The sequence below is a fragment of the Otolemur garnettii genome, unplaced genomic scaffold (genome assembly GCF_000181295.1).
Source record: "Otolemur garnettii isolate 467f Iridium unplaced genomic scaffold, OtoGar3 scaffold00145, whole genome shotgun sequence".
Classification (NCBI taxonomy): Eukaryota; Metazoa; Chordata; class Mammalia; order Primates; family Galagidae; genus Otolemur; species Otolemur garnettii.
Window position 1 is genome coordinate 3,286,467 of NW_003852540.1, and position 8,983 is coordinate 3,295,449.

The 8,983-nt window shown below is 43.4% G+C and overlaps 1 protein-coding gene across 1 annotated transcript in view; it reads right to left on the minus strand.

The window, feature by feature from the left end:
• PAFAH1B1 (platelet activating factor acetylhydrolase 1b regulatory subunit 1) overlaps positions 1-5,222 on the minus strand; it is a 94,321-nt gene extending 89,099 nt beyond the window's left edge. The window contains exon 1 of the mRNA XM_003799075.2: positions 4,840-5,222. The gene's annotated coding sequence lies outside the window, so the exon portion shown is untranslated. The remainder of the gene's footprint in view (positions 1-4,839) is intronic.
• Between the last annotated feature and the right edge of the window lie 3,761 nt (positions 5,223-8,983).

The window sequence follows — 8,983 nt, forward strand, 5'->3', positions numbered from 1 at the left end:
TGTTTGGCGGGTCCAGGCTGGGGATTCGAACCCGCCACCTTAGGTGTACGTGGCTGGCGCCTTAGCCGGTTGAGCTATAGGCGCCGAGCCGCAACCTTAAACTCTTAGGCTTATGCAAAGCGATTCTCTTGCCTCAGCTTCCCAAGTAGCTGGGACTACAGGCAACCGCCATAACACCCAGCTATTTTTAGAGACGAGGCCTGCTCTGGCTCAGGCTAGTCTCCAACTCAGCCTTCCTGAGTGCTAGGATTACAGGCATGAGCCACTGCACCCGGCCCCCAAAAGCCACTTTTCTTTTTGAGACAGAGCCTCAAGCTGTGCCCCTGGGTAGAGTGCCATAGCATTACCGCTCACAGTAACCTCCAAATCCTGGGCTCAAGTGAGTCTCCTGCCTCAGCCTCCCAAGTAGTTGGGACCACAGGCGCCTGCCACAACACCCAGCTATTTTTTGGTTGCAGCCGTCATGGTTGTTTGGCGGGCCCAGGCTGGATTCGAACCCGCCACCTTGGGTGTACGTGGCTGGCGCCTTAGCCACTTGAGCCACAGGTGCCGAGCCAGCCACCATCTTTTAAAGAGAAAACAATAAATCAAAATAATAAGCACTTCAATGCCTGCATCCAATGAGTAGGACTAGCATTTCACAAATTATCAACTACAATCTATAACTACTATTCCAAGGTTAAAAATTATATACACAGCAGAAATTAAAGTGAGGTTCTATTAATAACTAGCCCAAGTATCATACCAAACCAGTAACAAAGCTGTAACAACCCAAAAAGTCTTTAATCCAGTTAACTGATTAGGTTTACATAAAACAGCATCTTTCAGGATGCACTTGTAGCTCAGTGAATAGGGCGCCGGCCCCATATACCGAGGGTGGTGGGTGCAAACCCAGCCCCGGCCAGAAACAGCCGGGCATTGTGGTGGGCACCTATAGTCTCAGCCATTCAGGAGGCTGAGGCAAGAGAATCACCTAAGCCCAGGAGTTGGAGGTTGCTGTGACTCCACAGCACTCTACCGAGGGTGACTGAGAAAGACTCTGTCTCTTAAAAAAAAAAAAAAAGTATCCTTCTTCATGAAATACAGATTTCTCAAAATGTTTGGCCTTTAACAACTAGGAGTCACTCTACAGCTAAGCACCTTCAGAACAGCACGTTTCTTTTCTTTTCAGAGTTCATATTATATATTACTAGTTTTACTTTAAATAGAGTAACTTTATCAGTAAGAAAACAATTAGCAGTTGTATTTTAGAAGACCTAAAAATAGTGGCAAAGAAGTTCCACTTCAAAACAACTGTTCTGTCTTTATAGAGAACCTAAAAACCTATCATAATGAAATATTTTCATAACAGAGACCTAGAGGCAAGGAAAAAAATCTTTTTTTAGGACCACAAACAGAAATGGCCAGCTTGGTTTAAAACTAAATGAGCCTTTGGCAGACGAGCACATGACTCACTGCTTTAGAACTCAATGGGAAGAATTGGAAAATTCTCTGTCCTAAGATTATGCTTTGGGTTGTTTTTTTTAAAGACATGTCCCATTTTAACGCTGAAAACTTTCATAGTTTCTCTGGCTTATTATTAAGATGACAAGTTGTGAATAATATGAATCACATCTGAATAAAAGGTATTTCTTTCTAGATACTTAAAAGGTTGTATTTCTTCCTGGATACCTCGTACAGTAAAGTCATTCACACATACATGTATGTAAATATAAAATCTATTACTTAGTATATAATCAAGAGGGATACATTTATATTCTTTTTTAAAAATAGAATACAGACAATAAAACGTGGATGTTCTAGCCAGAAAAAAATAAAAATTAAGAGATACTAATTATTTCTTCCCAGAAATACCTTCAAATCTTGGAATAGTTTATATAGAAAAACAGATACTAGTCTACTAAAAAATTAAATTCACCCCAATTTCATTAAAAGTTTTATAAATATGGCATTATAAAAACCGATCTCCAGATTCAGCACAAGATTCTGTCAGTGTATCAAAAACACACAACACATTTGGAAATACAGCTCTCTTACTTAAGACAAATTACCTTAAGCGTTTGATCAACTAATAATCTACTAAAAAATCACCACTCTTGGCGTGCTTTTCTATACAAATAGTAAGGCTGGGCCTATGTCTAATACATAATATGGTAAATTAATATTCCCAACCTTACTCATTCCTCACCACATTAACGCTTCTACTTTCTAGTCACATTAGAAAGAAAATTATAAAAACATATCATACACTGACAAATATTCGTATGGCCCATCAAAATCACACTTGACCACATAAATGTGAAATTCTTTTGAGAAGTCTACTCATGTGAATGCTTCATACAAGACATTAAAGTGACCTAACCCTCCTTATGGCAGTATCTCACGAAAAGGTCCTTTTCAAGGGGCAACCAAGAGAAAAGATCTATAAAGAGCCTTATCATTTTTATTCCTCTTTGATGTTCCTTATTTAAAAATCCCAAATAGATTTACTGCTCTAATGCAAACTAAAGTAAAACAACTATAGTATTCTTATTAGATTTTTGCAGTAAACCTGTACCTACTACTGTTTCTTGCCAAATACTTCTGGCAATCATTAATTTACACTTATTTGACTAGAACAATAAAAATGTATTGTGTATATGTACCTTTTTATATATATTCACACACACATAGATAAATATAGAGACAATAAATGTCTGCTTTAAAGCAGAGACACTGCTTTTTATCCCAATCATTCAACGCCCATCTTGTAAAAAAGGTGGAAAATATAAGATTTTAAGATTTACTACAGAGAAATGCCTTTGTTGTAGCAACAATTACTATCAAATAACCTTACAAACATAAGCAAGAGGAAGATGCTACGAAAGGGCAATCTAGCATTTAACAGCTTCTGCTCCCTTACTCCACCCAGTCTTCTCGGCTCAATGGCTGTTTCAGCATCCACTAATGTTAGCCCATTTTTTAAATAGGAAGTTGAGGGGAGGTACCAAAATAGGGTTTGTTCCATCAAAATTAACAAATACAGAAATATTTTATGTGAAAAATTAGGCTCCTTTCTCTGATTTTAAAAATATACACCAACTTTAAATTTCTTTTAGGAGATTCTCCCCTTCTGAAAAATCCAAACAATGATCATTTATAAACGTAAAAGAATAAATCACTCTAAATATAGATTACTCTTCTGCTTTAATAAAAACTGCAATTTACAACTGTCAATTATTTTGCAAACCCTGAAAGACACCCATTTGAGATTAAAACCTAGCTAATGCCTTAAAACCAAACCAGATTTTTTTAAGTAAAAGCTTTTAATATATATTCAACATCACCATCAACATATCCAAGCAGGAAATTTTCCTGATTAAGAGACTGAACCCTACACAAAACAAGCTCTGCTGCAGAAAAATAAAAAAATTTTAAGCAAACACTACTGTAGTGAGAAAGGAAGAATGACATTATTACTGGTATGAAAGGCCCAAGCACTGTCTCCTCCACCCTGGCCTCAAAAAAAAAAAAAAAAAAAAAAAAAAATCACACAAAACAACCCACCCCCTAACAAAAATAGAACTGCCAAAAATGGCACAATTTTTTTGTTTAGACTTTAAAATGTTATGAATCTCAAGGATCGTGTGCTTAAAGCAGAGGTCAGAATAACTGTACTATCTCTATTTCTCCCGATCGCCTCTTAAGGAAAGGGGGAGGGGGAGACCTTGGCATGACATCGCCCATTAGGAAGGAGACCACAAATCTGGTCCTTCTCTTCAAAAGCACATTTCTTAACCAAAAGACTGATATAAACTGGATGCAAACCTCAACCCCAGCCGAAAATTTCCTGCCCTCCTTCCACGGAGTTTCTTGCTAAGTCACTTAAGAAAGGAAGAATAACAAATAAAGCCAAGGCACCTTGTTTTCTCCAATCTCAGATACTGAAAATCCCTTCCTCTCTGCTATGTTTAGAGAGTGTCAAAATAGGCCCACCACCTCAATGCATTTCCTCATCTGGGAGACTAAAAAGGGTAAATATACACTAGCACTGAGTTTCCCAAAGGAATGAGATTAGATTAAATGACGGAGAATGGCAAAGGGCCTCGAAGCTCAATGTTAACAACGTCAAAAGGCAACTCCCATTCGAGGAGCCGGTCGCCAAAAGCGAAATCCTGCCTGACTCGGTGGGTGGATGCTGCAGATTGTTCGGTGGGTCGGGCCACTCCTCCTCGGAGAGTACAGAAGGGCGGACCACCGCACCGAGGAGCCAGGGAAGCGATGGGCCATCCTCCTCAGGTCAACCCCATCCTGAGGACAGGTGGGGAACGGAACGCCTGAAAGGCCCTTTGAGCGCCAAGGAGGCGCGGGGCTGAGTCCAGTCCCTGAGCCGACGACTGCAGGTGGGGTGGGGACTGCAGAGCTCGCCTCCGCGGCCCAGGAGAGAAGGGCCGAGCCCTTTCCCCAAGATCAGAGAGTGACCTGCTCCCCACGCCCTTCCTATCCAAGAATACTTTTCTTGCTAAGTCACCGAAGGAGAAGAGTGATCCCTTCTCCGGGAGGGTTACGGGTGGAGTCGCGGCCGCCAGGCACCCCCGGAGCCCGGGCCGGGGAGGAGGGGAGCGAGGGCAGCGCCCTCCACGGCCAGTCCCCCCTCCTCCCGTGTCTCTCACTCAACGGCCGTCGCGGCCGCCATTTTGAGAGCGAGGAGAGAAGAAGAAGGAGGCGGCGGCAGGGGGAGGGGAGAATGGGAGGGAGGGGACCGGCGCAGCCACATCGTCAGGCTGCCGGGCCCGGCCCGCAGCCGCCCGAGCGCAGCGAAGGAGACAGATTGGAGGGCGCAGACCCTCGCCGCCTTACCGGAGCGCTGCACCACCGCCTCCGCAGGGCCTCTTCCGTCCTTCACTCCCATCCACCGGCGGGGGAGGGGGGTAGGGACAGGGAAGGGAAGAAGGAGGGAGGGAGGGAAGGAGGGAGGGGGAGGATGGCGCGCTGGGCCCGGTCCCGGGGAGGGGGAGGGGAGGGGAGCGGGAGGGCTCCTCAGCCGTTCCGGGGCTCGAGCCCAAGCCCGGCGCTCGCGGTTTCTCTCGCTCGCGCCCGAGCACTCCCCTTCTTCTCTTTCTCGCTCCCTAGACCCCTGGGTCGCTGCTCGTTCGCTCGCTCACTGGCTATCTCGGCCGCCGGACTCCGCCGCCGCCCCGCCGCTCCAGCTCCGTCTGTCACAGGAGCTGCCCCAACGCCCTGACGTCACCGCGCCGCCGCCACCGCCGCCGCCCCAGACCCGCCAGGAAGAGGGAGGGGAGGGGGCCGGGAGCGGAGGAGACGCTGCCGCGCATGCGTCAGACTGGGCCCGGCCCAAAGCTAGGCTGCCTTCCGCCTAGCGGGCGGGTGGCTTGGCGCTGCGGAGGGCCCGCCTGGCGAGGTTGCGCAGGAAGGTGCTGCTTCTCAAGCTGCTCACGCCTCTGTAACCTTGCGGAAGGCTTTTTTTCCCCTAACCCTCTTCTGACTGTTGTGGCCTCTTATGGACTCCAGCTCTGCTCTCCTTCCCGTCCTGCCTTTGCACTCATACAACGCTCTCCCGGCTTCCCTTGCCGACAGCGGGGGCCGTTTGGCACCGGTGCACTCCGGGCCCCTGGAGGCATGAGAGTCAGCGGGACCCCGGGCGGGTTGCCGCCCCTTCTGCCTCTGGCCTGCGAGATTATTTCCCAGTCTGGCAAGGGGAAAGGGGAGTAGGATGGTTGGCTTGAGAAGAGCTGTTGATGTTAAGAGGCAGATGGAATGCCTTGTCTTGATTTCTATTATAGATTTTAAGTTGGAAGGATTCGCTTTTAGATGTGATTCAGCTTTTCTTTTCCTTAGTCACACATACACATACATATACACACGAGCCTCGAATTCTCAAAACTGACTCCTAAAGAAAGACCTGGAACTTTATCCCTGTAAGAAATATCTCTGTGTGTTTGCTAAATTATGGGTTGAAATATTGATGACTAAGAAGTCTTGGGGATTTGTAGCTAATTAATTCCATGCCGAGACTCTTGATTTTTAAAAAGCGATATTTGAGATTTTGAATAATTCGATATGGGATATTCTCTTAATCAAGAAGTATTGAATGAGATTATGTCATCATTAATTAGTGTTGTCTAAAGATTAAACTCCTCCTGAAACGTAGGCTTAAGCTTGTATTTCATTACTTGCCTTTATGTAGGTAAGTGCTGTGTATGCACTGCATTTGGGAAGCTGCAGTTAATGAAAGAGCCAATTTAGGTGTGAATCTTAAATCAGTCACTTGCCAGAAGTATGACCTTGGGTAAATTATCATTCCTCTTTCTGGCCTTGATTTCACTATAAAATAGACCTAATAACTAACTTGTAAGGTTTTTGTGAGATTAGAGAGGAGATGCTACACGTGCAAAGTATCTCACCTTAGTAGGGACTCATAGGTAATTCATATGACCAATGCTGTTGCTTAACACCAAAACAAGTTTCCTTTTATCAAGAAATGTCTGTATCTCTGAATGTTTTCAAAAGGAACAAGAGCCAGTTGGGGGAGGGGTGGCTTTTGCCTTCATGAAGGCAGGGGACTAAATCAAATGGTCTCTGGAAAGTCTTTTTCAGGTTTATAGTACTGGAATTTTCTAGTTAGGGACAACAAGATGAGGCACCCAGCTTTGGTCTGTGCTATTACTCAAGTCCAGCAATAGTCAATAAACAATAAATTAACATCCCTTTGTTCTAAGAATCCATCCTTTTACCTTTTAAAATATTTATTATTGCGGGCGGCACCTGTGGCTCAGTGAGTAGGGCACCGGCCCCATATGCCCACGCTGGTGGGTTCAAACCCTGCCCTGGCCAAACTGCAACAACAACAAAAAAATAATAAAATAACCCGGTGTTGTGGCCCTGTAGTCCCACCTACTCAGGAGGCTGAGGCAAGAGAATCGCCTAAGCCCAGGAGTGGGAGGTTACTGTGAGCTGTGTGACAACATGGCACTCTACCAAGGGCGATAAAGTGAGACTCTGTCTCTACAAAAAATAAAAATATATTTATCATTGCTTGATATCATGCTACTTAATATTTAATTAGCTGAGTAAATCAGGTCTTCATTTTCTAAATGAATGCTCTAAAAGTCAACAGAATCAGGGGTGCCTGTAGCCCAGTGGTTAGGGCGCCCGGCCATATGCACTAGGGCTGGTGGGCTTGAACCCGGTCTGGGCCTGCTATACAAACAAAAAAAGAAAAAAAAAATAGCGGGGCATTGTGGCCGGTGCCTATAGTCCCAGCTACTAGGGAGGCTGAGGCAAGGGGCTTGAGCCCGAGTTTGAAGTTGCTGTGAGCTATGATGTTGCAGCACTCTACAGAGGGTGACAAAGTGAGACTCTGTCTCAGTAAAAATAAATAAATGTCGGGCAGCGCCTGTGGCTCAAAAGGGTAGGGCACCGGTCCCATATGCCAGAGGTGGCGGGTTCAAACCCAGCCCTGGCCAAAAACTGCAAAAAATAAATAAATAAATGTCAACAGAATCACCCAGAAAGAAATCAGAAACACACTGATTAAAGACAGCTAGGTTGCACTAACCCCTATGAACCCTGAGTTTACAAACATGTATTTAGAAAACTATAATCCATGTAATTATGCACTAAATTGATATCAGATTTTATTTTTATAGCAATCCTTAAAGAAAAAACAGAAAAAATCCCTTTGCAGGAAGGTATAACACTTTCTCCCTAGATTATGATTTTTCTGAACAGAAAACCGTGTTCTGTGCTTAACTTGATGTGGAGAAATGTGCTATAGTTCTATGCACTTTCCCTCTAGTTAGTTGCTAAGATGATAGAACCATCTGAATAAAGACAGAACTATTGAAAATGGAGAATTAGGACATCTATGCTATCAGTCATAATTCATAAAGACTTACACAGAGCCTACTATATCCATCCAGGAAACATTTAATAATGGACATTTTGGACGATCTTTCTTGGAAAAAATTAAGTACAAACATTCGTTTTACTTACCATACAATCTAACAGTTAATCTCCCTATTCATTTGAATTGCAAATCTTTATTTTTTCAGCAGACATTTTCAAAATGGAAACATTTATTTCAACTGCTGCAGTAAAATTAGTGTTAGTTTAAACAATTCCATAAATACACTGACTGGAAGAAGCACTCCAAAAATATTGCTTTTGGGAAGAAGACAAAACGTCTACTAAAAGTATCTCTAGAGCAAAAATCTCTTTACAATGAGTACAGATGTTAAAACATTATTTCAAGAATTAAACTGTCCTCCGTAGTTTAGAGGCAGTGTGCATAGTTATGTATGTGCACAGATACAAAGCAGTAAGTTGTGAGAAAGAAGCTTTTGGATGTATAAGTTATGGGAATTGAAGTCCCTTTTAAAGGAGCTCCATGACCCAGACAGCAAGGGATTCACTCCAGGGGTTTTTAGCTAATTAACGTGTGTACCTGCATTTCCCCAAGGCATGGATATGTCAGTGAGGGCAAGTCCAACTAGACCAGTCATTCCTCATCTCAGCATCATGACATCCTCATGTGTCATGAGCATTGAGAGTCCAGAGAAACAAATTAAAGCCTATTAACAGAATGAAACTCTCAACCTAGACATAGAAGGAATATTTAAAAGCAGCACTTTGTAATCTCAAATGTTTTAAAAATATGTACATGTAAAAATGATTTCTGAAGTTCTAATGTAAAGAAACAATACAAAAAGATATTTCAAATTCACTGGATATGCCACTACATAGACCAGGCAAAGAGTAAAATAAACCTTCTGCCCCTTTATGCCTGTTTTGTTTACCTAATGGAATAAAAGATTAATTCTAATGCATAAGACTTAAAGAAGTCTTTATGAAGGAGGTGATTTAAAGCAGGAGTTTAAAAGCTGGCAAGCATTTCATTCATTCGAGGAGTACAGTGTCTCACGCCTATAATCCTAGCACTCTGGGAAGTCAAGGAGGGTGGATCACCTGAGCATGAGTTCAA